Genomic DNA, 22,400 nt, shown 5'->3' with positions numbered 1-22,400 from the left:
AGCCTGTAGAAGCTTATACAGCCTGCCTCTTTACTCCCAGTCTTCTCTCTCTCTCTCTCTCTCTCTCTCTCTCTCTCTCTCTCTCTCTCTCTCTCTCTCTCTCTCTCTCTCTCTCTCTCTCTCTCTCTCTCTCTCTCTCTGCCTACTTCCTCCCTGCCTGCCTACTTTCCCCTGCCTACCTTCCCCTGCCTGCCTACCTTACCCTGCCTGCCAACCCTGGCGATAATAAACAGAAGGTGTCCTGCTAGAGACGCTGAGACAGGCACTCCTTCATATTAGTCTTGAGGAGACACGGAGGCTCATCACTTTGGTCAGGAGGGAGGATATTTGACCCCTTAAAAGGCTCTTCTCCCTGCCTCTATCTCCTTCTCCTCCTCCTGCTCCTGCTCCTGCTCCAGGCATTATGTAGATGACAAGAGCCGTCTGTCTGGTGCCTCGTGCTCCCACCGGAAGAGTGTCGAGCTGTGAGCAAGACACGAAGGCTCCCCGACACGAGAGACACGACAGGATTCACTCGCTACACGAAAGGATCATCTCGCTACACGAAAGTAACTTCTCGCTTCACGAAAGTAACTTCTCGCTTCACGAAAGTAACTTCTCGCTTCACGAAAGTAACATCACTACACAAAGTGGTGCGTCTCGTTACACGAAAGGAGCAGCATCTTACGACACAGAAGGGAGCATCTCTCTAAAGCAGCACATCAGAGCACGAAAGGAACATGTCGCTGTGGTAATCATCTCCCTACACAGCAAAATCAGTTCATTAAACCAGCCAGAAACGCTGAGATTTGGACGTTCGGGAGAGCGAGGTGATCTGAGACATCGCCCGAGGAGTCATTTGTCTCACCGTAAATCACTTGTCATGAGGTGTGTCAGCTGTGTCGCGTCGTATATCTTTTGTGATGGCTTTGTCATTTGTGTTTGTGTCAGGCGTCACTGCTGTCATGCTTGAAGGGCTATCTTGAGGTTATCTTGAGATGATTTCGGGGCTTAGTGTCCCCGCGGCTCGGTCCTCGACCAGGCCTCCACAATAGGAAACAGCCCGTGACAACTGACTAACTCCCAGGTACCTATTTATTGCTAGGTAACAGGGGGAATTAGGGTGAAAGAAACTCTGCCCATTGTTTCTCGCCGGCGTTCAGGATCGAACCCAGGACCACAGGATCATGCGTCCAGTGTTCTGTCCGCTCAGCCACCGGCTCCTCCTCTATGTTGGAGTGTTAGTGTGTTGACCTAGTTGTGCTTGCGGGGGTTGAGCTCTGGCTCTTTGGTCCCGCCTCTCAACTGTCAATCAACTGGTGTTCAGATTCCTGAGCCTACTGGGCTCTATCATATCTACACTTGAAACTGTGTATGGAGTCAGCCTCCACCACATCACTGCCTAATGCATTCCATCTGTTAACTACTCTGACACTGAAAAAGTTCTTTCTAACGTCTCTGTGGCTCATTTGGGTACTCAGTTTCTACCTGTGTCCCCTTGATCGTGTCCCACCCGTGCTAAAGAGTTTGTTTTTGTCCACCCTGTCAATTCCCCTGAGAATTTTGCAGATGGTTATCATGTCTCCTCACACTCTGTTTTCCAGGGACGTGAGGTTCAGCTCCCTTAGCCTTTCCTCATAGGCTAGTGTGTATGTGTATGTGTATGTGTGTGTGTGTATGTGTGTGTGTGTGTGTGTGTGTATGTGTATGTGTGTGTGTGTATGTGTGTGTACTCACCTATTTGCACTCACCTATTTGTGCTTGCGGGGGTTGAGCTTTGGCTCTTTGGTCCCGCCTCTCAACTGTCAATCAACTGGTGTACAGATTCCTGAGCCTACTGGGCTCTATCATATCTACATTTAAAACTGTGTATGGAGTCAGCCTCCACCACATCACTGCCTAATGCATTCCATCCGTTAACTACTCTGACACTGAAAAAGTTCCTTCTAACGTCTCTGTGGCTCATGTGAGTACTCAGTTTCCACCTGTGTCCCCTTGTTCGCGTCCCACCAGTGTTGAATAGTTTATCCTTGTTTACCCGGTCGATTCCTCTGAGGATTTTGTAGGTTGTGATCATGTCTCCCCTTACTCTTCTGTCTTCCAGTGTCGTAAGGTGCATTTCCTGCAGCCTTTCCTCGTAACTCATGCCTCTTAGTTCTGGGACTAGTCTAGTGGCATACCTTTGGACTTTTTCCAGCTTCGTCTTGTGCTTGACAAGGTACGGGCTCCATGCTGGGGCCGCATACTCCAGGATTGGTCTTACATATGTGGTGTACAAGATTCTGAATGATTCCTTACACAGGTTCCTGAACGCTGTTCTGATGTTAGCCAGCCTCGCATATGCCGCAGACGTTATTCTTTTTATGTGGGCTTCAGGAGACAGGTTTGGTGTGATATCAACTCCTAGATCTTTCTCTCTGTTCGTTTCATTAAGTACTTCATCTCCTATTCTGTATCCTGTGTTTGGCCTCCTATTTCCACCACCTAGTTTCAATACTTTGCATTTACTCGGGTTGAACTTCAACAGCCATTTGTTGGACCATTCACTCAGTCTGTCTAGGTCATCTTGTAGCCTCCTACTATCGTCCTCAGTTTCAATCCTCCTCATAATTTTTGCATCATCGGCAAACATTGAGAGAAACGATTCTATACCCTCTGGAAGATCATTTACATATATCAGAAACAGTATAGGTCCAAGGACTGACCCCTGCGGTACTCCACTCGTAACGTGTGTGTGTGTGTGTGTGTGTGTGTGTGTGTGTGTGTGTACTCACCTAGTTGTACTCACCTAGTTGTGCTTGCGGGGGTTGAGCTCTGGCTCTTTGGTCCCGCCTCTCAACTGTCAATCAACAGGTGTACAGGTTCCTGAGCCTATTGGGCTCTATCATATCTACACTTGAAACTGTGTATGGAGTCAGCCTCCACCACATCACTTCCTAATGCATTCCATTTGTCAACCACTCTGACACTAAAAAAGTTCTTTCTAATATCTCTGTGGCTCATTTGGGCACTCAGTTTCCACCTGTGTCCCCTAGTGCGTGTGCCCCTTGTGTTAAACAGCCTGTCTTTATCAACCCTGTCAATTCCCTTGAGGATCTTGAATGTGGTGGTCATGTCCCCCCTAACTCTTCTGTCTTCCAACGAAGTGAGGTTTAATTCCCGTAGTCTCTCCTCGTAGCTCATACCTCTCAGCTCGGGTACTAGTCTGGTGGCAAATCTTTGAACCTTTTCCAGTTTAGTCTTATCCTTGACTAGATATGGACTCCATGCTGGTGCCGCATACTCCAGGATTGGTCTGACATATGTGGTATATAATGTTCTTAAAGATTCCTTACACAAGTTTCTAAAGGCCGTTCTTATGTTAGCCAACCTGGCATATGCTGCTGATGTTATCCTCTTGATATGAGCTTTAGGGGACAGGTCTGGCGTGATATCAACCCCCAGGTCTTTCTCTCTCTCTGACTCTTGAAGTATTTCATCTCCCAAGTGATACCTTCTATCTGGTCTCCTGATTCCTACCCCTATCTTCATTACATTACATTTGCTTGGGTTAAACTCTAACATCCATTTGTTCGACCATTCCTGCAGCTTGTCCAGGTCTTCTTGAAGCCTCAAGCTGTCCTCCTCTGTCTTAATCCTTCTCATAATTTTGGCGTCGGCAGCAAACATTGAGAGGAATGAGTCTATACCCTCTGGGAGATCATTTACGTATATCAGAAACAGGATAGGTCCAAGCACAGAGCCCTGTGGGACTCCACTGGTGACTTCACACCATTCTGAGGTCTCACCCCTCACTATAACTCTCTGCTTCCTATTGCTTAGGTACTCCCTTATCCACTGGAGCGCCCTACCAGTTACTCCTGCCTGTTTCTCCAGCTTATGCATCAACCTTTTATGGGGTACTGTGTCAAAGGCTTTCCGACAGTCCAAAAAAATGCAGTCCTCCCATCCTTCTCTTTCTTGCTTAATCTTTGTCACCTGATCATAGAATTCTATCAAGCCTGTAAGGCAAGATTTACTCTCCCTGAACCCATGTTGATGGGTTGTCACGAAGTCTCTTCTCTCCAGATGTGTTACTAGATTTTTTCTCACAATCTTCTCCATCACCTTGCATGGTATACAAGTTAAGGACACTGGCCTGTAGTTCAGTGCCTCTTGTCTGTCACCCTTTTTAAATATTGGTACTACATTAGCAGTCTTCCATACTTCTGGTAGGTCTCCCGTTTCCAGTGACCTACTATACACTATGGAGAGTGGCAAGCAAAGTGCTCCTGCACACTCTTTCAATACTCATGGTGAGATTCCATCCGGCCCAACAGCTTTTCTCACATCCAGCTCCAATAGGTGCTTCTTGACCTGATCTCTTGTAATTTCGAACCTTTCCAAGGTCACCTGGTTTGCTGCCACCTCTCCTAACGCCGTGACTTCTCCCTGTTCTATTGTAAAGACCTCCTGGAACCTTTTGTTGAGTTCTTCACACCCCTCTTTGTCATTCTCTGTGTACCTGTCCTCGCCCACCCTAAGTTTCATCACCTGTTCCTTCACTGTTGTCTTCCTCCTGATGTGACTGTGTAGTAGCTTGGGTTCGGTCTTGGCTTTATTAGCTATATCATTTTCATACCTTTTCTCAGCTGCTCTTCTCACACTGACATACTCGTTCCTGGTTCTCTGGTATCTCTCTCTACTTTCTGGTGTTCTGTTATTACGGAAGTTCCTCCACGCCCTTTTGTTCTGCTCCTTTGCTTTCATACATTCCTTATTAAACCACGGATTCTTCCTTTGCTTCTTTGTTTTTTCCTGTTGGGCTGGGACAAACTTGCTTACAGCCTCCTGACATTTTTGGGTGACATAGTCCATCATGTCTTGTACGGACTTGGTTCCGAGTTCTGTGTCCCATTGTATATCCCATAGGAATTTATTCATCTCATAGTTTCCCTTTCGGTATGCCAGCCCTTTGTTTCCCAGTTCTTTTTTGGGGGTGATAATTCCTAGCTCAACCAGGTACTCAAAGCTCAATACACTATGATCACTCATTCCCAAGGGGACTTCCAACTTAACTTCCCTTATATCCGACTCATTTAGGGTAAATATCAGATCAAGCAAGGCTGGTTCATCCCCTCCTCTCGTTCTTGTCGGTCCCTTGACGTGTTGACTTAGAAAGTTTCTTGTTGCCACATCCAGCAGCTTAGCTCTCCATGTGTCTGGGCCTCCATGTGGGTCTCTGTTCCCCCAATCTATCTTTCCATGGTTGAAGTCTCCCATGATTAGTAGCCTAGATCCGTTCCTGTTAGCCACAAAAGCTGCTCTCACTATTATATTGATGGTGGCCAAGTTGTTTCTATCATATTCCTGTCTGGGTCTTCTGACATTCGGTGGGGGGTTATATATGACTACTACTATAATTTTCTGTCCTCCAGTTGCTATGGTGCTTGATATGTAGTCACTGAAACCTTCACAGTTCTGAATTACCATCTCTTCGAAATTCCAACCTTCTCTTAGTAGCAAAGCTACACCACCTCCTCCTCTCCCTTCTCTCTCTTTCCTCACTACATAGTTGCCCTGTGGAAACACTGCATTTGTTATGGCGTTTGTTAGCTTTGTTTCTGTGAGTGCTATTATGTCTGGGTTTTCTTCTAGTGCCCATTCTCCGAGTTCACTTGTTTTATTTGTAATTCCATCTATGTTAGTGTACATTGCCTTGAAGCTCACTTTCTTCAGTTCATTTTCTTGTCCCTTTCTTGGCGAGCATTCTGCTGGTGTGGGAAGCTTTTCAGTGGGTGAGATGATCTGTGAGGTGGTTTGCAGGATTTCAGGGGAGTTTGGGGTGTGGGGTGGGAGTTTCATGGAAGGGGGGACAGGTAGGGTGTGGGTTAAGGAGATAGGGGGGACATGGAGGATACGGGGTGAGGGGGGAGGAGGGATAGGGAGGGTATGGGATGAAGGGGGAGGGGGGACAGGAGGGGAAAGGTGGGAGGGGGGACATGATGGGAATGGGGAAGGGATGACAGGGTAAGAATGGGGTGGGGGGGGGGGAGGGAGGGTTGGGTGGGGGCAGGTAGGGTGAGGGGGAAGGGAGGGTTTCTATGCAGAGGGGGGTGGTGGGGTTGCCCTCCCCTCTGGTGTTGCTTGGATGCTGGTTTTGGGTTCGCCTCTTGTCTCTAGGACTGTTGTGTTGGGGGCTGTGATTTCCTGGTTTGCTCCTCTCTCCCTGCGCTTCCTCCTTGCCTCTGCTGCCCTGGCTCTCTCCTCCTTCGTCCTGTCCCTCTGCAGGAATACTTTCTTGTATCCCTCCACATGCTGCAGTCGACTCTTCCTTTCGAGAATATCCTCCTTCGTGGTTTCGTTTGTAAACACCACCTTTACAAGTCGGTTTCTGTCCTTGTTGTACCAGCCCAACCTGAAAACCTTCTCAATGTATCGTTCAGCCCCTTCCATCTGTAACCCCTTCAGTAGCCCCTGTACTGCCTCTCTATCCTTGCTATTCCATTCTTGCCTGTTGGATCCTTCCTGTTCTTTGATGCCTACAACTACCACTGATCTTTTCCTCTCCAGCAGCTGAGTGGTGCACCTTGCTGCTTCCTGTGAGGTGGCTGCTTGCATCGCTACCTCCCTCACTGTGTCCATAGCTTCTGAGCTCTTTTTCAGTATGTCTGCAAATGTTTCAGGTACAGAGGCATTTCCTTCCAATGTAACATTCCCATCTTCCCTTTGGATGATAATCTGATGCTCGGTCTCTTTATTTTTTTCTGTGAGGGATTTGATCTCCTCCCTTGCTGATGTCAGCTCACTTTGCAGGTTGTTAATTGTAATCCTCATTTCCTGCATCTCCTTCCTGAATCCCTCCAGAACTTGGGTTAACATGTCCCTCGTTTGATCAATTTGGCTGTTCCCTGTGTCCCTGTTGCGTCCACCTGCCATTTTGCCTTTGTCAAGAGAGAGAGCAAGAATAGTCCTAGTGTGAGTGGGTGTGGTGGTGGGGGGAGTGTTTTGGGAGAGTGGGAGTGGTGGTGGGGAGTGTGTTGGGAGAGTGAGATGGGGGGTTAAGAGATGGGTGAGGTGTAGTCTTCAGATTATGGCGGGTGGGGGTGGGGGGGGGGATTAGCGGCTTATCTGGGTTCCCAGTGAGCTCACAGTTGCTGTCCCTGTTACCTGTCTACCACGATTGTATTATTGAATGGAATGCAATAGTGTCTATGATATGATATTATATAATCTTGTACACTGTTGGAGACTTATGAGAGACACTTACCAGCCAGCCCCCCACAAGCACTCTAGGTGAATACACGGCGTGTCGTCGGTAATCCTGTGAGGTCTTCAGGTCTCCACGTGGGTCCCGGCTGATGCGACTGATGCTTCCTCAAGAAGTCGATCTTCACTAGCTATCTTCTCTAAATTCACTAAGATAATTCACCAGGAGATGTGACCCCAAAGCAGGTGGTAAACTCCATCTAAGGCTAAATATGACCACGAGACCGATAGGGGACAAGTACCGTGAGGGAAAGTTGAAAAGAACTTTGAAGAGAGAGTTCAAGAGTACGTGAAACCGTTAAGAGCAGTTTCCGTGGTGTAGTGGTAAGACACTCGCCTGGCGTTCCGCGAGCGCTATGTCATGGGTTTGTATCCTGGCCGGGGAGGATATACTGGGCGCAATTCCTTAACTGTAGCCTCTGTTTAACGCAACAGTAAAGTGTGTACTTGGGTTAAAAAAGGATTCTTCGCGGCAGGGGATCGTATTCCAGGGACCATAGGATTAAGGACTTGCCCGAAACGCTACGCGTACTAGTGGCTGTACAAGAATGTAACAACTCTTGTATATATCTCAAAAAAAAAAAAATCAATGTGTTGCATTACAATGCCACTGTTCAATTTACACTGTCCCGATTCTCATTGCACAGTACACCCGCTCCCTTGAACCCTATTGTTCCCTCGGTTAACGCGGACCGCTGACCCTACACATCTGCTCACGATCAAAGCTGACCCAAGACTCATGTGTGTGTGTGTGTGTGTGTGTGTGTGTGTGTGTGTGTGTGTGTGTGTGTGTGTGTGTGTGTGTGTGTGTGTGTGTGCGCGTACACTGATCTCTCTATCTGGACAGTACATAACCGAGGCCTTATCAAGATCTCTGCCTGATCCAAACGGTCGATCGTATGAGCCATTTCTGGAAGCTGGCAAACACCTCCACCACTTTATGCCCACAAAACCTGCACCCACACCACGCCGGGTAAACCTGCCTCCTCAATAATATTTCTCTTGCTTCCATAAATGATAAATTATTTCCTTTTGGGTGTACATAAATTGTTGGCGATACGTTTATTAAATATTATACAAGAAAGGAGAAGTGATTCGTGTATTAAATATTATACAAGAAAGGGGAAGTATTTGAAATAGGAAGAAAGTGTATTCGCTTGTACTGAATATATTGTAGCTCATGGCACAGTAGGCTTCGTTTTCGACTCGCAACTGGGGATGCAGGCTCGATTCCAGGATAGGACAGAAACGGTTGGGAACGTTTCCTTCCGCCTGATTCATCTGTTCACCTAGTAATAAATAGGTACCCGGTAGGCAACTATTGTGGGGGTTGCATCCTGGGGAAGGTCAGTAGATATACGCAGGCTTCCTGTCCCCCGAGAAAACGAATTCTAAGTCCGAAATATCATACTGAATACCATCAATAGTATCGTAATTTTTGTGGAAATTTATCTATTGTATTATTATCGATGAAGGAAAACAAACGCATTGAAATTATTTTTTAATTATAAGAAATAAACACCAATATTTGTAAAGAACAAATCCATAAGGGCCGTGACGAGGATTCGAACCTGCGTCCGGGAGCATCCCAGACACTGCCTTAAACGACTGAGCTACGACAGGGTTCAACCCTTTTAACCCTGTCGTAGCTCAGTCGATTAAGGCAGTGTCTGGGATGCTCCCGGACGTAGGTTCGAATCCTCATCACGGCCCTTGTGGATTTGTTCATTTGATGCATCACGTTAGTGTGATCTCTGTGTGCACCAATATTTGTTTCACTAATGAGGCAGCTAATCTTTTTGAGCTGCCGCAACGGACAGAAAATGACGTCCTAAAACCCCTAACCCTAACAGCCCATTGCCCTGGGTTCTAGGAGACTCGAACCCTGAGCCCCTCGTCTGTGACGGTGGAGCTTGTTAACCCGAACCTAACCTAAACTAACAGAACGACCCAAGCACAGAAAACGTGAATGTTTGTGTGTGTGTGTGTGAGATGCTGTGATTTATTAGAATACAGTACGTGGATATTCGTGAGTCGTTGCTATTCATAGTAGGCTAATTTTGTAACGTTGGTTACTGTAACGATTCAAATTGCGACTTGTTAGTTGGGATGCGCAGGAGCCCTAATCACCTCGTAAGTCGTAACGACCTCTGGGACGAGGCTCTTCCTACACGTGTTCATTTACGAGACCTGCAGCTCTTCTCAGTTTATGAAATCTGTATCTCTTACATGTTCACTTACGACATAAGTACCTCATCCGTGTTCACTTAAGACACATGTACCTCTTACGTGTTCACTTACGACATATGTGCCTCTTAGATCGATGTAAGAACCCCTTGCTATAAAATCTATGGGAAAATGGCGGTCCAAAATTTTCGTCAACTGTTGATATTATGAACACTTTCTTTAGCGACACTGTCTTCAACTTCCCCTATAGAGGAGAGCCGGTGGCTGAGCGGAGAGAACACTGTACGCGTGATCCTGTGGTCCCGGGTTCGGATCCTGTGGGCGGCGGCGAGAAACAATGGGCAGAGTTTCTTTCACCCTATGCCCCTGTTACCTAGCAGTAAAATAGGTACCTGGGGGTTAGTCAGCTGTCACGGGCTGCTTCCTGGGGGTGGAGGCCTGGTCGAGGACCGGGCCGCGGGGACGCTAAGCCCAGAAATCATCTCAAGATAACATAAAGATAACTATCCCCTGGTGGTAGTTGAAAATAACACTGTTCACTGCTTGTCATCGATACAAGTGTCTCAATACATGATGGGGTTTACGAAGATCATATTTTAGCGGCAGTATAGGCCAGAGGGCGGAGGAGGGAGAGCACCTTCTGCTTCTCTAATATTCTCATCTGTTCCTTGTCTTGTCCCTCTACGTTCCTCCGCCTTCTCTTGCCTTCCTATACATTATCATATACTTTCTCTCTCACACACACACACACACACACACACACACACACACACACACACACACACACACACACACCCGACCAGGCAACAAAAATAAGGCAAGAAAGAGAAGGGTGGGCAGACTGCATATTTTTGGATTGTCAGAAAGCCTTTGATACAGTGCCACACAAGAGGCTAGTGCGAAAGTTGGAGATGCAGGCTGGAGTGAGAGGGAAGGTACTCCGGTGGATAGAGGAATACCTAAGCAACAGGAGACAACGAGTCTGTGTGAGGGGTGAGGTCTCAGATTGGCGAGACGTCACAAGTGGAGTCCCGCAGGGGTCAGTCCTTGGACCTATACTGTTTCTGGTATATGTAAATGATCTCCCAGAGGGTATAGATTCGTTCCTCTCAATGTTTGCCGACGATGCAAAAATTATGAGGAGGATTGAAACAGAGGATGATAGTAGGAGGCTACAAGATGACCTGGATAGACTGAGTGAATGGTCCAACAAATGGCTGTTGAAGTTCAACCCGAGTAAATGCAAAGTAATGAAACTAGGCAGTGGAAACAGGAGGCCAGGCACAGGATACAGAATAGGAGATGAAGTACTTAATGAAACAGACAGAGAGAAAGATCTAGGAGTTGATATCACACCAAACCTGTCTCCTGAAGCCCACATAAAGAGAATAACGTCTGCGGCATATGCGAGGCTGGCTAACATCAGAACGGCGTTCAGGAACCTGTGTAAGGAATCATTCAGAATCTTGTACACCACATATGTAAGACCAATCTTGGAGTATGCGGCCCCAGCATGGAGCCCGTACCTTGTCAAGCACAAGACGAAGCTGGAAAAAGTCCAAAGGTATGCTACTAGACTAGTCCCAGAACTAAGAGGCATGAGTTATGAGGAAAGGCTGCGGGAAATGCACCTCACGACACTGGAAGACAGAAGAGTAAGGGGGGACATGATCACAACCTACAAAATCCTCAGGGGAATCGACCGGGTAAACAAGGATGAACTTTTCAACACTGGTGGGACGCGAACAAGGGGACACAGGTGGAAGCTGAGTACCCAAATGAGCCACAGAGACGTTAGAAAGAACTTTTTCAGTGTCAGAGTAGTTAGCAAATGGAATGCATTAGGAAGTGATGTGGTGGAGGCTGACTCCATTCACAGTTTCAAGTGTAGATATGATAGAGCCCAATAGGCTCAGGAACCTGTACACCTGTTGATTGACGGTTGAGAGGCGGGACCAAAGAGCCAGAGCTCAACCCCCGCAAGCACAATTAGGTGAGTACAATTAGGTGAGTACACACACACACACACACACACCACACACACACACACACACACAGGTGGAAACTGAGTGCCCAAATGAGCCACAGAGATATTAGAAAGAACTTTTTTAGTGTCAGAGTGGTTGACAAATGGAATGCATTAGGGGGTGATGTGGTGGAGGCTCACTCCATACACAGTTTCAAGTGTAGATATGATAGAGCCCAATAGGCTCAGGAACCTGTACACCTGTTGATTGACGGTTGAGAGGCGGGACCAAAGAGCCAGAGCTCAACCCCCGCAAGCACAGCTAGGTGAGTACAACTAGGTGAGTACACTCACACCAACACCTACTCCCACAAACACATTGCTCCACACTCCTTGATGTTCCCTGGCTCTCCCAGCCACACCTATAGTCTTCACTCTCCCACTAAGTCCTTCCTTCCATCCAGTCTTCCCTGCTGTACCTCACGATCTTGCACTTCTCTGAGTGTTGCTTCTTACAGCCGCATGTTATCACCCTATTGTCACCCAGCACCAAATTGGATGGGATCAGGAGGTTAGGGGGAGTTGTTCATATTGGGGGAGGGGGGGGGTTAGTGTTGGGGGGGATGGTTAGTGGAAGTGGGGGGGGTGTGGTAGTGGTACTTACCTATCAGTGGCTACGGAGGAGCGAGGTTCTAGCTCTTTAGCCCCGCCTGCCAGCCTTTTTTGTATCTTGCGTTTGAACTATAATTGAATTCATTGTAATTAGAGGGAAGGGTTAGTGGTGGAGGGGGGGGGATGAGGGGCGGTAGTGGTGGGGGTGAAGTGCTTGCGTAACTGCTTCGTGAATGTGGCCCCAGGTTCGTAAGTACTTGCGTAAGTGCTTCGTGAATCTGGCCCCAGGTTCGTAAGTACTTGCGTAAGTGCTTCGTGAATCTGGTCCCAGGATCGTAAGTGCTTGCGTAACTGCTTCGTGAATCTGGTCCCAGGATCGTAAGTGCTTGCGTAACTGCTTCGTGAATCTGACCCCTGGCCTTGAGACATCAGCTTTATCAACACGCGTCTGTGCTTCTGTGGGTTTCTAGTGCAGGCGAGGAGTCACAATAACGGGGCTGAAGTATGTTGACCAGACCACACACTAGAAGGTGAAGGGACGACGACGTTTCGGTCCGTCCTGGACCATTCTCACAATCGACTTGAGAATGGTCCAGGACGGACCGAAACGTCAGTCGTCGTCCCTTCACCTTCTAGTGTGTGGCTTTATGGTTAAACGGCAAGACACGGTTTAGATAACATGATTTTTTATGTATTGGCTGTTTTCCCAGTCGATCTTCCTCCCCCTTTTCCTCGTCTCATTGTCTCGTCCTCTTCTGCCACCCTCTTCCTTGCCCCCTATTCATCCTCACCATTTTCCATCCCTTTTTCTTGCCCCTGCCGTACCCCCTTTCCTTGTCCCCGCGGCCCGGTCCTCGACCAGGCCTCCTTTTTGTTACACACCCCCAGGAAGCAGCCCGTAGCAGCTGTCTAACTCTCAGGTACATATTTACTGCTAGGGGAACAGGGGCATCAGGGTGAAAGGAACTCTGCCCATTTGTTTCCGCCTCTACCGGGGATCGAACCCGGAACCTCAGGACTGCGAATCCCGAGCGGTGTCCACTCAGCTATCAGGCCCCTACCGGAAAGATTTCAAGTCGTATACGTTCTTGGAACAATACTGAAATCAGTTCATTGAATCTCACGTCTGTCTGTCACTCAATCTACGTCATTCGTTTAACAGACGTCCATCAGTGTAACCACAATGTTCTTTAAACGTTGAAACAACGTAATTACATCGTTACGACTCACCGGAAACGTTGTGTATTTGCTGGGATTTATCTGAGCGTCGTTAAAGACGGTTTAGTTCAGCCGAAATCAATTTTTGTCGAATATTAAATATTGGACTTTTCGAAGGAGTTCAAACTTGGGATTTATTACCCACCCAAGTAATAGTTGCATATTAAATTTTTACTCTGGTCGGTCAATACTAATTTGTGTTCGCTCAGCTGAAACCAATTGACCCGGAGCAGTAGAAACCAATTTGAGTTGGATCATTTTAAGTTTGGTCAGCCAGTACCAATTTGAGTTGTCATCCGATACCAATTTGAGTCAGGTCAGCAGACACAAATATGAGCTAGATCAGCCAATCCCATTTCGAATTGGGTCGGCTGGTACCATTTTGAGTCTGGACAACACTAGAAACAATACATTTGTAAATACTTATGGTACCTCTAGTGAAGAATTCTCGCCACTTTTGGTAGAGCAGTTTCTTGTTAGTCTCGAGTGACAAGTTTCCTGTCTTAAGGTGACAAGTTTCCCATCTTAAGGTGACAAGTTTCCCGTCTTAAGGTGACAAGTTTCCCGTCTTAAGGTGACAAGTTTCCCGTCTTAGGGTGACAAGTTTCCCGTCTTAAGGTGACAAGTTTCCCGTCTTAAGGTGACAAGTTTCCCGTCTTAAGGTGACAAGTTTACTTATTGATATATTTATATTGATAAACTTTATATATATATTATATATATATATATATATATATATATATATATATATATATATATATATATATATATATATATATATATGCCTAAGGCACAACTCTCCTAAACACGAGAGTGAAGTATACAACTTTAGAACACTTTCCCACCAGGAGACTCGAACCCTAGCCAGCACAGAAGCCTTCCAGCAACTGGCATAACAGGTACGCCCTTAACCCTCTCCACCACCTGCTCAGACCCTTAAAAGAGATGGTAATTTCGGAGTATTTAAATACACCAAAGATCACCACCTCCCAAGAGCACTAGAGCAAGTGAGGGGTCATTTATACGTTTATTTCATCAAGTCCCTGTTAATATGGGAAGACACAGTGTCTATGCTTAAGGCACAACTCTCCTAAACACGAGAGTGAAGTATACAACTTTAGAACACTTTCCCACCAGGAGACTCCCATATTAACAGGGACTTGATGAAATAAACGTATAAATGACCCCTCACTTGCTCTAGTGCTCTTGGGAGGTGGTGATCTTTGGTGTATTTAAATACTCCGAAATTACCATCTCTTTTAAGGGTCTGAGCAGGTGGTGGAGAGGGTTAAGGCGTACCTGTTATGCCAGTTGCTGGAAGGCTTCTGTGCTGGCTAGGGTTCGAGTCTCCTGGTGGGAAAGTGTTCTAAAGTTATATATATATATATATATATATATATATATATATATATATATATATATATATATATATATATATATTTATATATATATATATATATATATATATATATATATATATATATATATATATATATATATATATATATATTCATTTATAATTCTTATGTGAATTTATATACCTCAGTCATGTATGTCCTTTTTTTTCGGTGGATTTAAATTTCGTTTTTTTTAAGCTCTCTTTTTCCAATGGCTTCTAATTCCTGGGATTAATTTTGTCAGCTTTCCTTTAGAACAGGTGGGCGATGGTGGTGGTGCGTGTTGGCTGGTAGATGTGTTGGTGAGTGGTGGTGCGTGTTGGCTGGTAGATGTGTTGGTGAGTGGTGGTGCGTGTTGGCTGGTAGATGTGTTGGTGAGTGGTGGTGCGTGTTGGCTGGTAGATGTGTTGGAGGGTGGTGGTGCATGTTGGCTGGTAGATGTGTTGGAGGGTGGTGCGTGTTGGCTGGTAGATGTGTTGGAGGGTGGTGGGTGTTGGCTGGTAGATGTGTTGGAGGGTGGTGGTGTTGGCTGGTAGATGTGTTGGAGGGTGGTGGTGCGTGTTGGCTGGTAGACGTGTTGGAGGGTGGTAGTGGTGTTGGCTGGTAGACCTGTTGGAGGGTGGTGGTGGTGTTGGCTGGTAGATGTGTTGGAGGGTGGTGGTGGTGTTGGCTGGTAGACGTGTTGGAGGGTGGTGGTGGTGTTGGCTGGTAGATGTGTTGAAGGGTGGTGGTGGTGTTGGCTGGTAGACGTGTTGGAGGGTGGTGGTGGTGTTGGCTGGTAGACGTGTTGGAGGGTGGTGGTGGTGTTGGCTGGTAGACGTGTTGAAGGGTGGTGGTGGTGTTGGCTGGTAGACGTGTTGAAGGGTGGTGGTGGTGTTGGCTGGTAGACGTGTTGGAGGGTGGTGGTGGTGTTGGCTGGTAGACGTGTTGAAGGGTGGTGGTGGTGTTGGCTGGTAGACGTGTTGAAGGGTGGTGGTGGTGTTGGCTGGTAGACGTGTTGGAGGGTGGTGGTGGTGTTGGCTGGTAGACGTGTTGAAGGGTGGTGGTGGTGTTGGCTGGTAGACGTGTTGAAGGGTGGTGGTGGTGTTGGCTGGTAGACGTGTTGGAGGGTGGTGGTGGTGTTGGCTGGTAGACGTGTTGAAGGGTGGTGGTGGTGTTGGCTGGTAGACGTGTTGAAGGGTGGTGGTGGTGTTGGCTGGTAGACGTGTTGGAGGGTGGTGGTGGTGTTGGCTGGTAGACGTGTTGGAGGGTGGTGGTGGTGTTGGCTGGTAGACGTGTTGGAGGGTGGTGGTGTTGGTTGAAGGAAGGAGGGGTGGAGGCTGAGTCTTACTCAGCTAACTCCAAGATGACTTGTCCTTTACGTGTGTAAAAATGTTTACAATGTAAAATGTTGTAAGAAGTAAAATGTTTACTTCTAACGTCTCTGTGGCTCATGTGGGTACTCAGTTTCCACCTGTGTCCCCTTGTTCGCGTCCCACCAGTGTTGAATAGTTTATCCTTGTTTACCCGGTCGATTCCTCTGAGGATTTTGTAGGTTGTGATCATGTGTCCCCTTACTCTTCTGTCTTCCAGTGTCGTAAGGTGCATTTCCCGCAGCCTTTCCTCGTAACTCATGCCTCTTAGTTCTGGGACTAGTCTAGTGGCATACCTTTGGACTTTTTCCAGCTTCGTCTTGTGCTTGACAAGGTACGGGCTCCATGCTGGGGCCGCATACTCCAGGATTGGTCTTTCATATGTGGTGTACAAGATTCTGAATGATTCCTTACACAGGTTCCTGAACGCTGTTCTGATGTTAGCCAGCCTCGCATATGCCGCAGACGTTATTCTTTTTATGTGGGCTTCAGGAGACAGGTTTGGTGTGATATCAACTCCTAGATCTTTCTCTCTGTTCGTTTCATTAAGTACTTCATCTCCTATTCTGTATCCTGTGTTTGGCCTACTATTTCCACTGCCTAGTTTCATTACTTTGCATTTACTCGGGTTGAACTTCAACAGCCATTTGTTGGACCATTCACTCAGTCTGTCAGTCTGTATAGGTCATCTTGTAGCCTCCTACTATCGTCCTCAGTTTCAATCCTCATAATTTTTGCATCATCGGCAAACATTGAGAGAAACGATTCTATACCCTCTGGAAGATCATTTACATATATCAGAAACAGTATAGGTCCAAGGACTGACCCCTGCGGTACTCCACTCGTAACGTCTCGCCAATCTGAGACCTCACCCCTCACACTGACTCGTTGTCTCCTGTTACTTAGGTACTCCTGTATCCAACGGAGTACCTTCCCTTTCACTCCAGCCTGCATCTCCAGTTTTTTCACTAGCCTCTTGTGTGGCACTGTTTCAATGGCTTTCTGACAATCCAAAAATATGCAGTCTGCCCACCCTTCTCTTTCTTGCCTTATTTTTGTTGCCTGGTCGTAGAATTCAAGTAACCCTGTGAGGCAGGACCTGCCATCCCTGAAACCATGTTGATGCTGTGTTACAAAGTTCCTTCGCTCCAGATGTTCCACTAGCTTTCTTCGCACAATCTTCTCCATCATCTTGCATGGTGTGCAGGTTAGGGACACTGGCCTGTAATTCAGTGCCTCCTGTCTATCCCCTTTCTTGTATATCGGGACTACGTTAGCTGCTTTCCAAATTTCTGGCAGTTCCCCTGTTGCCAGTGATTTGTTATACACCATGGAGAGCGGGAGGCACAGTTCTTCTGCTCCTTCCTTTAGTATCCAAGGGGAGATTCCATCTGGGCCTATAGCCTTTGTCACATCCAATTCTAGTAAACACTTCCTTACTTCCCCGCTGGTAATCTCAAACTCTTCCAGTGGTTCCTGGTTAGCTATTCCCTCTCTTATCTCTGGGATTTCTCCTTGCTCTAAGGTGAAGACCTCTTGGAATTTCTTATTCAGTTCCTCACACACTTCCTTGTCGTTTGTAGTGAATCCTTCTGCCCCTATCCTTAATCTCATAACCTGTTCCTTTACTGTTGTTTTTCTCCTGATGTGGCTATGCAGCAATTTAGGCTGAGTCTTTGCCTTGCTTGCGATGTCATTTTCGTATTGTCTTTCTGCCTCTCTTCTCATCCTGACATATTCATTCCTGGCATTCTGGTATCTTTCTCTGCTCTCCAGTGTCCTGTTATTCCTATAGTTTCTCCATGCCCTTTTACTTTGCTGCTTAGCTAGCCTACATCTCTGATTAAACCATGGGTTTCTCATCTTCATTTCTCTGTTTTCCTTTTGGACTGGGACAAACTTGTTTGCTGCGTCCTTGCATTTTTGCGTGATGTATTCCATCATATCTTGGGCCGTCTTTTCCCTGAGCTCTGTTTCCCATGCTATATCTGTTAGGAATTTTCTTATCTCCTCATAGTTTCCCTTTAGGTATGCTAACCTTTTGGTTTCGGTATCCCTCCTCGAGTTCAATAACCCCTCTTCAATCAGGTACTCAAACACCAATACACTGTGGTCGCTCATTCCTACTGGGTCCTCAAAACTGATTTCTCTTATGTCAGAGTCGTTCAGGGTGAAGACCAGGTCGAGTCTCGCTGGTTCGTCATTTCCTCTCATCCTTGTGGGTTCTCTGACATGCTGAGTTAAGAAGTTTCTAGTCGCCACCTCCAGTAGTTTGGCTCTCCACGTATCCTCGCCTCCATGCGGTTCCTTGTTCTCCCAATCAATCCTGCCGTGATTGAAGTCGCCCATGATGAGCAGGTGGGATCTACTTCTACAGGCAGCAGAGGCTGCCCTCTCAATTATAGTGTTAACTGCCATGTTGTTGCTTTCGTACTCTTGACTGGGTCTTTTGTCATTTGGTGGAGGATTATATATTACTGCTACTACTATCCTTGGTCCTCCCATTGTCATGGTGCCTGCTATGTAGTCTCTGAAATCCTCACAGCCTGGGATAGCCATCTCCTTAAAATTCCATTCCTTTCTCATGAGTAGGTCTGTGTGTGTGTGTGTGTGTGTGTGTGTGTGTGTGTGTGTGTGTGTGTGTGTGTGTGTGTGTGTGTGTGTGTGTGTGTGTGGACCCATAGGCCTTCGTATCTAGTTTCCTGCATACTTATATAGTTACGGCTCTTACTTTGTCTTCGTGGTTTAATAGGCTACGTTTTTACTTGGCAACCACCTGACACTCAGCTGGACCAACCAGCTGGAGCCCTGGAACTGGAGTTTATATTTTTCCTGTAATACTTATTCTCCCCTTGTCCCTTTTTCTTGCTGCTTCGTATTTCTCCTTCTGTATTCCATTTCTCCTTGTACCTCCTATTTCGCTCTCTACTTCCCATTTCCTTACTTTTTTCACTATCTCTCGCTACTTACTATATATATCCTGCTACTTCCTGTATCTTTGTTACCTACTGTTTCTTTTTCTTTCTCTGTTCCTTCTGTCACTTTATATTCTTACCGCTTCCCATTCCAGCAGCTGCTACTGTTAGTTTAAATTTTCGTTCTACTAAAGTCACAAAAGTCCGCGGTTGTTCAACGTCCTCCCAGCAAGCATGAGAAATATTGCTGGAACAACCGTGGACATCTTCAAGAGGAAACTAGATTGTTTTCTTCAAGAAGTGCCGGACCAACTGGGCTGTGGTGGGCCTGCGGGCCGCTCCTAGCAACAGCCTGGTGGATCACAAGTCACGCCGAGGCCGGGCTTGGGAGAGTAGAAGATCTCCCAGCGTTCTAGTGAATACCCGACGCATGCCTTAACCCACTCAACCATGAGGTAAACTAAATACAACCCACAACTCTACTGACTCCACCATGGAGGTCTGGAGTGCTACCACCCACATGGAAGATTGTAGACTCGTTACTCGTAATAACCTGGGGTCAGATTCACGAAAGCAGTTACGCAAGCACTTACGAACCTGGGGCCAGATTCACGAAAGCAGTTACGCAAGCACTTACGAACCTGTACATCTTTTCTCGATCTTTGGCGGCTTTGTTTACAATTATTAAACAGTTAATGAGCTCCGAAGCACCAGGAGGCTGTTTATAACAATAACAACAGTTGATTGGCAAGTTTTCACCCTTGTAAACTGTTTAATAAATGTAACCAAAGCCGTCAAAGATTGAAGAAAGATGTACACGTTCGTAAGTGCTTGCGTAACTGCTTCGTGAATCTGGCCCCAGGTTGAGGCGCCAGCTGCTGTTTTCAGACTCCCTTGGGGGACTCATTAGAGGTTCGAGTTAAATAGCTTTTGTCCTCTCATTTTGTGAATTCGTTGTGTATTATTACTAATTTTATTATTACTAATGTAATAGTAATTTGTGAATTATTTATTAATTTGTGTAATATTACTAATGCTAATTATTTGTTTTCAATACATCCACTACTATCCAGCCCCTTCATTCCTACCTTCCTGCCTTCCCTACCTACATTTACCCTTCTCTACATGCCTCCCTGCCTTGCCTATGTTCCTGTTGCAGCCATCCTTCTCCCCCCCCCCTTTACCTCAATCTCTCCCTCCCTCAACCCTCCCACCGTAAAACTAAGACAAATGCTCATTGCTCCCTGAAGTCCAGCTTCCTCAGCCATCTCTCTCACTCCCAGCCTCGACACCTCTCACCTTACTCTCCCTTAGGCTCACTCTCCCTCATGCTGCCCCCTCCCTTAGGCTCACTCTCCCTTAGGCTCACTCTCCCTCATGCTGCCCCCTCCCTTAGGCTCACTCTCCCTCATGCTGCCTCTCCCTTAGGCTCACTCTCCCTCATGCTGCCTCTCCCTTAGCCTCACTCTCCCTCATGCTGCCTCTCCCTTAGCCTCACTCTCCCTCATGCTGCCCCCTCCCTTAGGCTCACTCTCCCTCATGCTGCCTCTCCCTTAGCCTCACTCTCCCTCATGCTGCCCCCTCCCTTAGCCTCACTCTCCCTCATGCTGCCCCCTCCCTTAGCCTCACTCTCCCTCATGCTGCCTCTCCCTTAGCCTCACTCTCCCTCATGCTGCCCCCTCCCTTAGCCTCACTCTCCCTCATGCTGCCTCTCCCTTAGCCTCACTCTCCCTCATGCTGCCCCCTCCCTTAGGCTCACTCTCCCTCATGCTGCCTCTCCCTTAGCCTCACTCTCCCTCATGCTGCCTCTCCCTTAGGCTCACTCTCCCTCATGCTGCCCCCTCCGAGCCGGTCGGCCGAGCGGACAGCACGCGGGACTTGTGATCCTGTGGTCCTGGGTTCGATCCCAGGCGTCCTTTGCCTCTATGGTGGTTGTGGGTATCTGTGCCGTTCACTTTCCTTCTCCTGTCATTAAGGGTAATTCCGTCTCTGTCTCTGTCTCTCGCCTGTCTCTCTCCTCTATTACACTTCTGTTACTCAATCTTCAATCCGCGTCTTGTCACTATCTTCGTCTGCTGCTGCTGCTGCTGCTGCCGCTGCTGCTGCTGCTGCTGCTGCCGCTGCTGCTCCTGCTGCTCCTGCTGCCGCTGCTGCTGCTGCTGCTGCTGCCGCTGCTGCTGCTGCTCCTGCTGCCGCTGCTGCTGCTGCTGCTGCTGCCGCTGCTGCTGCTGCTGCTGCTGCCGCTGCTGCTGCTGCTCCTGCTGCCGCTGCTGCTACTGCTGCTGCTGCTGCTGCCGCTGCTGCTGCTGCTCCTGCTGCCGCTGCTGCTGCTGCTGCTGCTCCTGCTGCCGCTGCTGCTGCTGCTGCTGCTGCTGCTGCCGCTGCTCCTGCTGCTCCTGCTGCTGCTGCTGCTGCTGCTGCTGCTGCTGCCGCTGCTGCTGCTGCTGCTGCTGCCGCTGCTGCTGCTGCTGCTGCTGCTGCTGCTGCTGCTGCCGCTGCTGCTGCTGCTGCTCCTGCTGCCGCTGCTGCTGCTGCTGCTGCTGCTGCTGCTGCCGCTGCTGCTGCTGCTCCTGCTGCCGCTGCTGCTGCTGCTGCTTCTGCTGCTGCTGCCGCTGCTGCCGCTGCTGCTGCTGCTGCTGCCGCTGCTGCTGCTGCTCCTGCTGCTGCTCCTGCTGCTGCTGCTGCTCCTGCTGCCGCTGCTGCTGCTGCTCCTGCTGCTGCTGCTGCAACATTCGTAACTCAGGACACTTGCTAGCACTTGCACGTCTTCAAGATCTCTCAATGTTAGGCTCTTATCAACAGAGTGACATGACTTATTACTTGTAACTCTTTTTGGGGGGGAATATGAGGACAAGGAGCTGGGATGTGAGGATAAGGAGCTGGGATGTGAGGATAAGGAGCTGGGATGTGAGGATAAGGAGCTGGGATGTGAGGATAAGGAGCTGGGATGTGAGGATAAGGAGCTGGGATATGAGGACAAGGAGCTGGGATGTGTGGATAAGGAGCTGGGATGTGAGGATAAGGAGCTGGGATGTGAGGACAAGGAGCTGGGATATGAGGATAAGGAGCTGGGATGTGTGGATAAGGAGCTGGGATGTGTGGATAAGGAGCTGGGATGTGTGGATAAGGAGCTGGGATGTGAGGATAAGGAGCTGGGATGTGAGGATAAGGAGCTGGGATGTGTGGATAAGGAGCTGGGATGTGAGGATAAGGAGCTGGGATGTGAGGATAAGGAGCTGGGATGTTAGGATAAGGAGCTGGGATGTGAGGATATGGAGCTGGGATGTGAGGATAAGGAGCTGGGATGTGAGGATAAGGAGCTGGGATGTGTGGATTAGGAGCTGGGATGTGAGGATAAGGAGCTGGGATGTGAGGATAAGGAGCTGGGATGTGTGGATAAGGAGCTGGGATGTGAGGATAAGGAGCTGGGATGTGAGGATAAGGAGCTGGGATGTGAGGATAAGGAGCTGGGATGTGTGGATAAGGAGCTGGGATGTGAGGATAAGGAGCTGGGATGTGAGGATAA

The 22,400-nt window shown here is 47.9% G+C and overlaps 1 protein-coding gene across 1 annotated transcript in view; it reads left to right on the top strand.

Annotated features, from left to right (window-relative positions):
* Positions 1-22,400, top strand: part of LOC138358589 (uncharacterized) — a 53,304-nt gene that overhangs the window by 29,876 nt on the left and 1,028 nt on the right. The window lies entirely within an intron of this gene.

The sequence above is a fragment of the Procambarus clarkii genome, chromosome 84 (genome assembly GCF_040958095.1).
Source record: "Procambarus clarkii isolate CNS0578487 chromosome 84, FALCON_Pclarkii_2.0, whole genome shotgun sequence".
NCBI classification, from domain to species: domain Eukaryota; kingdom Metazoa; phylum Arthropoda; class Malacostraca; order Decapoda; family Cambaridae; genus Procambarus; species Procambarus clarkii.
Note: the sequence above shows the minus strand (reverse complement) of the source record. Positions and strands in the feature narration are given on the sequence as shown.